Here is a 12,334-nt window from a genome sequence, read left to right as displayed (position 1 = left end):
GTGATTCAAACAATTTTCAGAACCCTTGGTCTCACAAAACAGTTTAAAGTGCTTGCTTTGCTGAGAACTTCCATTTTCATTTTCATAGAAAAAGACACTTCAATAAAGACGTGAGTCTGTTTCCCCTATGCTTAATTCAGAGGAAAAACTAATTCTATTTGGACTGTCTCCTGACCAAGAAATGCTCAGAATTAAATAAAGGTGATAGGCCCAAGAAGAGCCACAAAATACTTGTTGGTGTACCAGATATATTTTCAGGTTCATTTAGTGTTGGTGTGTTTGCAGTCAGATTTCCATTTCCTTTGTAAGAGGAAAAGTGAAGAGAGGAATGCTATGGACAGTGAGAATACCTACCAGGATGTATGGTTACCAGATATAATGATCTGGAACATTTCACATTTGTTTGAGAGCTTAAAACACTACTTTAATGAGCATGAGGACTGAAATCTTTAGTTATCAGAAAATATAGGAATTGGTATTATCTGTGCAATTAGGTCCTTGTGTAAATCTCTTGTGTTAAATCCTTAGCATCAACAAGGAAGCCTGCAACTAACCCAGAACCTTTGACTCGTTTTCTAATGCTTTCAGCCCAGAACAAAACCCTGTCTTTGTGACTCAGTGAACCAGGATACCCTGGTTTCACATACAGGCAACAGGAAGAGTTTGGTGTCTGTCATACAGTTCAGAGAACCTGCGTGAATTGTCTCACATCACCTGCTGAGTGGGAAATCAACCTGGCATGAGTACAAGGTAGCTCAGGGTCCCACAAGCAAGAGCTGCTTGACAGGCAGTGCTGGAAATGGCTTGCCCTACATTTGTATACAAAGTATCCATGCACATATGCATGTATTTCAGTCAGTACTATACATTAACATACATAAAAATGGCCTCCTCTTATACACCGTGTCCCTTTTTTCTTTAAACCTATGAAAACCTTTTCTTTAAACCATTTTCTTTAAAACTCTGGGCCAGGGGTTGTATCATACACTTGCCATCCAGGTGTTATTGGAATGCAGATTAGAATAACTCAGAGTTGTGCTGACAGATGCTGTTGATTCTTGAAATCTTGTCATGATGCCCAAACCAAGTTTTTAGTTCCTTTCATGAAAAATACCTCTTTCCATTCTGAGAGCAAGGCAAGGCTAATCATTATCATTATCCTGTAATGGAGTGATAAAACCCAGTGACACACACAAAGCAGCTGTCACAGCTCCTCTCAGCCAGCCCATCAGCCCTGTCTATTTTTTTATGACAGTTTTAATGACAGTGATGTGCTGATGTCAGGGACAGGAAGGGCTGTAGGAGGGGCAGAGCGTCACTTATGTTGTCCTGTTGCCCAAGGCGACTGAGTGTGCCCAGACCTTTGAAAATATATTATTTTCATGGCCCTTGTCTTGCTTAATTATCACTTCAGCAAGATAATTTCATTTCTTCCTCCCCCCATCCATGCTTATTCTTTATAAAGATCTCACTTGAAGTAGAAAAGGTCAACTATGAAAAAAGTCCTAGCAGAAACCAATGCTAAATAAAGGTTAGATTATTTGGTTTGTTCTCCTGTGTAAACAGCAATTGTGTTTTCTCCTTTGTGATTTATTAATGAGGGAATTGACAGAAATGTCTATATTTATATTCTGTGAAAAATTTCATTAGAAAGGGTTCTTGAGTCTTTTTCTTTGCTTGAATAAACCTGCTGCTTGGCAGAAGGACTGTCCCATGGTGGTAGAATGTCTCTGCTTATGAAGCTTTATACAGCTTTCAGCCATGGGAATATGTATATCCAAAAAGGTACATGGTGCAGAGTCAAGTAGAACACCTCCTAAAGTCAATAACTCAAGGGTTAATCTAGCCAAAGTGGTCTGCAAATTTTAGTGATATAAGTTCTGCACTTGTTGGAAGAGGACATTAAAAATTGCTTTATCTCTGTTCTTTGCCATCTGATGAATGCAAATGTTTACAATGGACCATATCCTCCATTTGATTCCTGCAGGAGCAATTGCAGCTCTTCCAGACCTAAACTGGGTTATAAACAATATCCACTTGAGGGGTTAGAAGGTAAAAATAGAAAGGAACTTTACTTCATGTTCTGAAAACATAGAGACAGGCCTGGGAAAAAATAAAGCTAAAATGTAGGTGCTGAACCATTTAGGGCTCCTGTTAGTTGTTTTTTTACCTATTGCACCTCCATCTTCCAGCCAGTCAGCATGCGAAGTTGTAAGACTTAAGAGTCCCTTGCCTCCCACTATGTGTGTTAAATGGTATGATACCTACTCCAGCTGTCATGTCACCTTCCTTTTGGTCTACTGAACTGAGCAGTCTGGAGCTCAGATGGTCTGTCACCACTCCAAATGTCTGCAAAAAAAAGCCTCTTGGATAAAGGTGCTAGAAAATAAAGCAAACAAGAAGCATGGGGGGTTGAAGGAAAACTTGCAGAAACAGAGTTAGGGCTAAAGGGAGGCTTAAGGTACAGGGTGGGAGGAGTAAGTGTCATTTCAGCTTCAGCAGGCTGAATGTTGTTGATGAGTACCAGAGAGCCAGACAGTTTTCACAACAGGCTTTTGCCTTTTCCTATTTGTATGCAGCACACCACACGTTCAAGCTGGTGGAGAAAGTGACCTTACACAAGGGAAAGCGAGAGTGAGCCCAACTGCTGTGCTGCTCCAAGGCAGCCAATCCACAGCCGATGCCTTGTTGCTAAATTAAGCAACAGGCCAGGGTCTGAAGCAGACATGGACTCAGGGCTTCATAAATCAAATTTCCCTGCAGCAACAGAAGCTTACAGGGAAAAAGCAAACAGTGCTCTTGCAAACTCATTCATGCATTTCCAGACTGGGCTGCCTTTTTTTTTTTTTTTTTCCCCTTTTTGGCCATTTCTGAATAGTTCACAGCTATTAGTAAATAAATGTTGCAACAGATTTTTACTACATGATAATAGACCACTTATACTATTACTGAAATATTTACTGAAACAAAATAGTATTATGTGTGCAAAGCCCAAATCTCGTCCGCAGGAAAACTGAAACAGAAGCAGTTTAAATATTGGATCATAATTATCCTTAATTGCAAAAGCTTTGAACTAAAAAAGAATTGAACCCTTCTACTTGCTGGGCTTGATTTAGCACTTCATTAGTCAGATTTTGCACCAGTTACAGAGCTGCTTTGGAATTCAGCTGGAGTAGCACAGCAGTGAATAATAGGCATGCTTTCCAGATGTACTGCTTGTGCAATTGGAGATTTTAGGGCTTCTAAGGTTAACGTCTACAGGGCTGCCAGCCAGGCATCACCTGAAGTTCCTCTCAAGGGAAGAATGGGAAAGCTTTTACTTTTGTGGGTAAAATTTGAATGGTATGTTCAGCTCACCAAGCTGTCCTGCAGGGATGCCTGACCCACTTGAAGTTCTCAGCTGGAAAAGCTTTGGTGAATTCTGTACAGACACTTGCCTTCCAGTGGCAGTCCAATGAAAAGTAGGCAGGGCCCTGGATCCATCTGCCTGATTTCAGAAGGAAACTCTCTCACTTTTCCTGTTCAGCTGTTCTGTGTCATATTATGGCATTACTTATGCTGCTGCAGAGAATGAGGTTTCATTGGTAAAGCCTTGTGCAAATATGGAACGAGGAAGGTTGTACACCAAATGAGTTTACAGTACCTATCCCAAGTTATTCACTGGTATGGGACCACTCAGGCTGCCCAGGACAAACTGTGTTTCTATGTCCACAGTTCCCTGCTTCATCAGTGACCACTGTGTGGTGAGATCCATTAAAGCATTTTTTAAATCTTTCAAACCTTGAAAAAGCAACACTTCCTTTTGAACTAAACCTTGGGCTATGATGGTTTATTTTAAAAAGGGTAGGTTTTTATTTATAGAAACTGAAAGGCCCACTTCTTGTTTCTGAAGCAGAATTAAGAAACAATTGCTTTTCATACCAGCATTGTAAAGAGAAGTCGTAGAGGAGTGCTGGGGACCTTACCCACAGCTTCAGTACAGTTCCACAACAACTTAGGCCAAAACTGTGATCTGGAGGTTTCACTTCTCTTCTTACCTCTCCCTTGAGGTTCCCTGTACACTTGTGGTAAAAAGGTTTGGAGAGCTGGTATAGATAAAATTAATGATTTGCAGAATGATACTTTTTGCTTTCATTAGCCCTCTATCTCACCATGGAGGAAAGGAAGTGTTTATGCTGGTCTGAGGAGAGGCAGGAGGGTGCAGCTGTGAGGAGGAGGCAGGCAGGGCACTGAAAACTGCCCTGAAACTACATTCCCTCACATCCTTCTGGCAGTCCTCGAGCAAGCACTGTGTCTGTGGCCCCTCTGTATCCTCCACAACGAGGTGATTTGGCATGGACTTGGAGCACATCCTACCTGCCAGCCAGCCAGGCACAGGAGTTTCTCAGCAGAGTGCTGGCTAGCCCTGGTAAAGTGATGAAATGCATGAAGGCACAATGCTCTGGTCTAGCAGCTTACATCATCCCCCTGGACCCTCCAGGAGCCTGAACTTTGATCAACATTAGTTCTCCAGAAAAAAACTTTGCCCAGCTGTATTGTATGAGGCCTCTGGGCTGCATGAGGATCAGAAAATCCATATAAGGGAAGAAAACTATCTCGGGTGGGTGCATTTTTGCCCCTGTTGAATCCCCCTCTGTGCCTTTATTTTATGTGTCCAGAATGGCTGTCCTTGCTCCTGTATCATGCAACCAGGGAAAAGTCCTGGAGGAGAAAGAGCTGAGTTCAGTGGCTATAGATAGCAAGCACATTGTTATCCTCTGTGGAAAGACAATTAAAATGACTCAGTAAACAGCACATGCAGCACAAGAGAAAAATCCACACACTGCTGACTTATACAGAAAAGCAACATGTTGGTTACTGTACAAACACACCACATCTCTTCTGTGTGAGAGACTTGAAATTAACTCATTTGTGTCCATTCCCTACACAATTTTCTTCAACTTTTGAGGAGCTAAAGCTGGCTTATCAGTGCTCAGCACATGGGAGAGGCTATGCTGTATTTTCCAGAGGATTAAACATTTGAAAAATATAGGGGCTTTAACATTGTTGTGAGACATTTCCAATGGTTGAGGTTTTTTCAGAGGTTGGGGTGCTGATGTTTTTTATGGGCGACTCAGTTCTGCTCTTCCTGGAATATTACAGAATTCCCAGTGAGTTTCAGAAAAGGAGATGACTTTGCCTTATCTCTCCCCAGCACGGGGTGCATCTTGCACCTCCTTTTCCCTTGGATACTCTCCCTTTACACAATGCTAGCCTGCGCCAAGCTGTTAAGAAAACTTCCAGAAGAATTTGAACCACAATTTTGGCCAGTGATGAGAGCCTTTTCATCTAAGATGAGTCCTGATAAACACTGTGGTGCCACTTAATGGAGGCCATGCAGTAGCATGGGGCAAACAGGCAGGCACAGAGTGTGCAAATTCTCCTGTGCCCTGCTGCCAGAGGGGCTTACATCTGTGACAAGGAGGGGACTGTCCCTGGAGGTGGCATGGTTAATCCCTGCAGTGCTGAAATACAGCTGAACACAGGAGGGAATATTGCTTTCATTTCTCTAGCCTCTTCTCATCAATCTTGGTAAATAAATAGGTTTTTCTCTTCAGTTCACCTTTAACTTACAAAAATGAGACTAAAAAGAATCTGTTTCTGACTGTGCTGACTCCCTTCTTAGCCATGCCACTGAGATCAGAGGAGCATTGCCAACCATTAAGTTGGAGTGAGAGCACAATGGGATCCAGCTTTGATTACAGTTTTTAATAAAAATTCTAAACTCTTTGATGGATTCTTTAATGCTTTTGGGATATTATTTTTTCTTCTATTCCCCACCTCTATTTCAAGAGAGTAATTCAGTGCATTGGTGATATCCAATTTATTCTTCTAGATGTGAGTAATATCCTCTGTTAGCAGTATAAATTGTACCCGTTGCCCTTGGCAGAATTCTCAACAATTCTCCTGCTGCCTATTAAAGTGGTTTCTTAAATAGACACACTTCATTAATATACACTTTTTAGAAGACCAATTGAATTCTTCCAATATATCCCTCAGCAGCCATTGAATTATTTAGCTGCTGGTGGATGTGTGCAAGCTCATGGGCAGTGATGCTGAAGAGCCACCAGTGGCTAAGGGAAAGTACAGGACGTGCTCTGCTTATGTGTTGGTTGAGATGCTTCTGAAGGCCACACTCCTGAGAAAACAGGCAACATGGGAAGTTCTTGACAGCATCGCCTTGTTGTGACAGTGAGGCTTCTTTGTTTGGGTCAAAAGACTTGCCAAAATCATCTGATGAGAATACACTGGGACAGCAAAAGGCAAACAAACCTAAGCCAAGAAAGGAAGGAACAGCAGTGGGTTCTATGCTCAAAACCTGGCATGGCATCACAGGGAGAAGGAAATCGTCTGCAAAAGGTGTATATTACACTGTGACCTTTGATAGAAACCTTGGCAACCCCAAACTTCCTTGGAAATATTCTGCAGTGATGATAAATTCAGTGTTCACTTCACACACAGGTAAATGGCATAACTGAAAGTAAATGCAGAGAATTGGTACAGGAGGAGAAAAGGGAACCCGTAAAGGGAACTGGTAACAAAAACTCCAGAACTCAAGACAGGCATGAATTTCAAAGATAAGCAAGATAATCACTATTCCTACATTAAAACTAGCAGAGACAAATGGATGTCTGAGTGTGACAGGAATGAATTAAGAAGTTCATGGCATAGGTTTATCACTAGCAGAAAAGAGACATTTTAACATCTGCACAAGGGCTCTTAGCATGATCCCACAAATGTTTTCAAGGAATTTAAAAACAGACTTGCAACTCTTTCTGGTGCAAGTAAAGCAGGAATTCACTTCTCTGGTTTGGTTTTTTTTCACTTCCTCCTGTGCCTATTTCCTTGCTACAGCTCACTGTATGTAGCATGAAGTCAACACAGAGAAAAGTTTCCTTGAGTGCATGAGGCTCCAAGGATTTTTATTAAAATCACAAGAAAGATGGCTTTAAGCATCACATCCTTTGCTCTCTCAGGCCTGAGGATGGCAATCCCTGCCAGGAAGGATGGATCACAGGAAGAAGCAGCTTTCAGTCACTCAGCAAGGATTTCCAGGGTTCATTTAGAAAATCTCCCAGCAGCCTGCTATTTATTCTAGCACAAAGGATTCAGCTCAGTAAAAAAAAAGAGATGAGCTCAGTCAGGTGAACAGAATCTGAAGTGAGTTTTCTTCATGTGTGACTAGCTGATACTGCTCTTCAGCTAAGATAAACAAAATTTTAACCTTTTTTTTCCCCTTTTTAATATAAAGTATGAATTCTTTATAGGTATATGTGCAATAGACATCTGTTGAATTGTACAGGAAGATAATCGTATGGCCATCAGTATCAATGGCAAATTCATTTGCTTTAGTGGAAATGATAAAAAGAAGACTTAGCAATACTGAGTGTCTTCATTAATTACTGAAGTTTCTGGGGTTTTTTTGTCCGTGCTGAAGTTTGATGCTGTGCTGAGCTCTGAAGGAGTTACATGGGGGCAGAATTTCTTCCAAAGGGCCTGCCAAGGATGAGGCTTTATAAGCTGTGTCATCAACATGGCTATACACTATCTGGAACAAGCTGCTGCCTTCCTGCCTACTAGGATAAGCCACTTAAAGACCAGTCACAACCAAATTTCCTATGCTGAAGAGAGTTCTCAGGCTGCTATACCAATGAGCAAAGTGACCTTTTCCAGCAGAGCAGAAACATGAAGTAATCACACCCCTTTAAAAAACTGGGGACATCACTGAAAAAAAACCCAAATCTTTGTGGTCACTTCTGAAAGAGGATGTTGGTTTCCCCTGGAAGCAGAGTACTTCTGCATATATATTCAGGTTAAAAGGAATTAAAGCAATATTACAGAAGTACTCCAGCAGAGGGTCCAGCTGTAACATTAAGAGCATCAAATAACATTCACTATATACAAATCAATTACACTGAAGATATTAGCAAAGAATTCACTGCCTTAAGATATTCTGATTTGAATAGTAAGCCATAATCTAGTAAATTTTAATGGCCACGAGCCTCTCATACACCACAAAGTTCTGTAGAGTATATTTGTATGGTAGCTTGTATGGTAGTTATATCGAAGTCAAGTGAAAAATAGCAGGGTCTTATCCATCCTTTGCAATCTGGCAGCTAATGTACTATAGATTCATGGAGATTACTTTAGTTTGACTTACATCTCCCAGACACATAAGGTTGTCTCACAGCTAAGTTTTCCTACATGAGTCCCTTAACTATAGGAATGTTTCCCAGAGAGCAATACAGTAAATCTTTTAGTTGGGGAATGGATAGGTGATAAGAATGTCAAGTCATATTTATGCTTTTCTTCTTCTGGAAAAAGGAAAAGTGATTTATACTCAACAAAGAGCTGATCTAAAACAGCCCCCTATAAATTTAAAATGTTTGTTATTCCATTGACATAGAAGCATGATCTTTTGTTGGAAGTAAGAAACATGCCCTCTCTGAGTATTATGAAAAAGCAAAACACAGAGTTAATTAATTTACAATTGTTTTTGATAACTGAGGAATTTTTCTGACTGGACTTCCATGTGTGTTTTCAGAACCCAGGCTGGCTTGTGCCACCACCTTGTTCCCCTGCTCTTAACAGCTCTCAATGCCCAGCAAAAGCAGTTTCATGATTGTTTTGTGGCAGCCACCCACTTCATTTCTCAGGGGTTTTGCATCAGCCAGGGGGTTCCTGTGTCTGGCAGTGCCATTCTGTGAGTCCCAGGATGCCCACTTAACCCTGAGCTTTTAGCTTAGGCTCATTGTGAGAGCATTATGGTGATGAGGATTGCTCTGTCTTACCACACCTCTCAGACAAGCTCCAAGGCTTTCCCTCTTGCTAAAGGCAGATCCTTACCTGCTATAAATTGCCAGAGATTCATTGATTTCAGTTTACTGATAATGACTGATTCTTACAGTATTGCCAGCTGGCCTCACTTTGATCAAGATGCTGGCTCAGAGCACTCTGGCAAGAAAAGCAGGTACAATTTGCTCATTTGAATCCAATGTGGTTATATCTAAGGGAATGAGCATTAAAAAAAGTTGAGAGCTCCAGTTCCTTTGAAGATACAGCATGAGGATGTAGGCGTGGAAAACCTTATCCTGCATTATGTCTTTCTGTGTGTGTATTTGTGCATATAACCACAGAAAGCATTGGTCATAGTGGCTGAGAATTTTGCAGTTTTTCATCCATTATATAGAAGCAAGAGATGAAAGAGGATTTTTATTTGTTTTTCATTCTCACTGCTTTGGCATCCTGTTCAGTGACCACATCCAGGATCTCATGTCAGCCAATTCTGATGGTGAGCAGGAAAGCAGGACTAGTCCCAGGCCCCTGATTTTGCAGTCATACCATCAGGATGCCACCACAGGAGGGAGAAAATGGCAACTGACTCAAAACCATTTATCCCAAATAGGAAAAAAGATGGGAGGGTGACAGGTGCCATCACATAATGGCTGAGGTCATTCCCAATGGGAGCATGGAGGAATGTGATCTGGTGGAGACTCATAAGGGTGAGAGTGTCTTTGTGGTGCCAGTGGTGTCAGAGGAGAAGATTTTGTGGCTGTTCTAAAGGTAGGAGACTGTAGGAATTAGCAGCTGGATTGGGGAAAAGCACTAGGCTTCCAGAGCGTTTTGTCAGCCAGGAAACAGTGCTGCGCCACTTGACAAAGGAACACCCTGTCAATATGTATCCCATAACACCAAGCAGCTGCTTCACCAGAGCACAGCAGGACAGATTTTGTCATGCTTGTTCTGTTTTATCTGCAAATGGGTGATTTCCAAAGTCCCAGAGCATCAGGCTGCCAATAGAGCAAACAAATCTGAAAAGGATTATATCAATAAAAAACCCAAAGAATTCCACTTTTGTAATATTTTGCTTTTAACATTTCTATTTCCTGGGAGACAGTAGTTTGTTTATTTCTTGGGAGCATCTTAGGATTCACAGGTAAGGAGATCAGTCAACCTTGCTCAGGAAGAATGAGGGGGGAAAAAGCTGCTTTGGTGTGATGGACACATGTGAGATCCTTGGCCTGAGCTGCCTGGCTTCTGTCATATGTACCCTGTGGGAAGGAATCTCAAAGCTCAGGAGAATCTGTCAAACTCTATTATCCATTAAAAAGGTGCCATTTTTAATATGATACAGGTTTCAAGCAGTTGCTACTCCTAAATATCAAATCTGTGAACTGTTGACTGACGACACAGCTACTACTGATTTTCCTGTCTCTTCCTGTCTCACACAATACTAGTTTGCTAGAAAAAGCAAACCTAGACCAAGTCTTCCCTGTCAGCTCTGGTGATCACAGTACTCACCACTGCAAGCTTGGAAAAGAAGGAAAAAAAACTCTACAAACCTGGCAGCCCTGTTTTACAGAAAGCTGCCTCCTTTGCTCCAAATAGCCCCCAATTCTGTTATTCTTCAGCAATGCTATTCTTGAGCAACTGGAAAGTAGAGAGAAACAAGGCCCTAAGGGTTTGACTAGCAACATGAAGGAGATCTGGGGTTATGCTCAAATGGATATAAAATCATGTTAGAATCCAGTGCTCCAACCACTGAACCATTTCTGTCTTTCTCATATTTGTAAAAAAAAAAAAATTCATTCCCAAAGTACTTGAGGCAGCCTTGGTCAATACCCAAAAGCACAGTGAGTCCTGCAGCTCCAACACTCACATTTCTGTGCCAATTGGGAATGTTCTGGTGACTAATCTGTGAACTGTACTGAAGCCCATGAATGCATCTTTAACAAATTTACTCTAAAATATCCAGCCTCTCAGATGGTCATCTAGGTAATTTGTTTCTACTTCACAGTTTTTGGGGTGGGGGTTTGCTCTTAGGGTGGTGGAGGTTCAGTGCTGTTGATGGTGTCAGCAAGTGCCTTTTAATTTCTCTGGCAAAGCACAGAGCATTGATCTTAACACTCTTTAGCTACAGAGGGTAGCACTTTATATTCAGCTCAGAAGAAGGGCAAATAACAATAGTAAGGGATTAAATGAAAGACAGAGACAGGCTTGTGTATTCAGTGTATTTTCTAAAATATCATATCTTTCTGGAGTCTGGGGAGTTTTCACACTTTTATGCCTCTACAATGCTTCCTGAGACCAATATAATAAAATTTACACATTCTGGGGATGGTTTTTGTCCGGTATATAACAAGAATTGACATTTTTTTGCCTTACTGCTACACCATGGACCAAACCCATGAAGTCATTTGGTCAGCTATAGTGTCTAACTTTATTTCATGAAGCCAATAGTAAAATACTTTTTTTTCTTGTGCCAGTACCTGAAATATGCCTGAAACACTCAACAGAACAGCTACAAAAATAGACTCTCCCCTGCTATCGAGTAGAGAGATGTTGTGGTTCTTACTCCATCTGGTAAGCCGCACTGTGAAGTGCATTTATATTCATGGCCAGGTGAGAAGATTAATATCAGTTGAGAAAAACCTTGATACTGTCTTCAGAAGAACAGGTTAGAACATCTCCACTAGCAGAAGGCACCTCATTCTACAAGTTCTAGAGGGAGACGACAGAGGAAGTGACTCAGTGTTGGGTCAATGCTTGGCCTTGATGATTTTAAATGCCTTTTTTAACCTAAATGAGTTATGATTCTAAAAAGAAAAGTCTTAGTGGTTTTTAAGTTAATCACCTTGTAGAGACAAGCTAAACTCGCACACCATTACTTTCTGAGTTTAGAATGCTGCTAATTAATCAAAGTTTCTGTCATAAAGCAATGTGACATTAGATGCAGATGGAAAATCTACCTTCTTTTTCCATGCTGAGCTCTATTCAAATATCTTATCAGTAGGCAAGATAATAGAAAATTATTAGAATTAGTTTCAGCTATTTCTCTCTGGCCTTTTCCCTGGTTAACAGGAGTCTGAAGATTTTTTAGCTCAAAGAAAAGGTCAAGTTCTTCTGAAATTATATTAAGGGATGTTGACTTTAAAGGGATAGTAAAACATTTGTTCATCTGCCATCTGTGACTTATTCCATGATTTTTGCCTTGTCCACTGAGATCAGAAGTCACCTAGAAACCTGAGCGTCTGTTGTGTTGAGCTCAGAGACAATGTTTCGACATTTTCTTAGCACTGACAGAAAAATGTCTTCTTGCTCTGCAGCTGTGAGACAGGAATCTTCCCAATCTCCCTGTGGATCACTGAACCTTGACTAGCTCATGATCAGGAGGGAGGTTTCAAACTCCAGAGGGAAAAACATCTTTAAATAATAATAATCAGACAAAACACATGACTATAATCATGCTTCTACCTCTAATGCAATTCACCAAAAGACAAAATGGATGTGTTTT

This window comes from Molothrus ater, chromosome 4 (genome assembly GCF_012460135.2).
Source record: "Molothrus ater isolate BHLD 08-10-18 breed brown headed cowbird chromosome 4, BPBGC_Mater_1.1, whole genome shotgun sequence".
In the NCBI taxonomy this organism is placed as follows: domain Eukaryota; kingdom Metazoa; phylum Chordata; class Aves; order Passeriformes; family Icteridae; genus Molothrus; species Molothrus ater.
Note: the sequence above shows the minus strand (reverse complement) of the source record.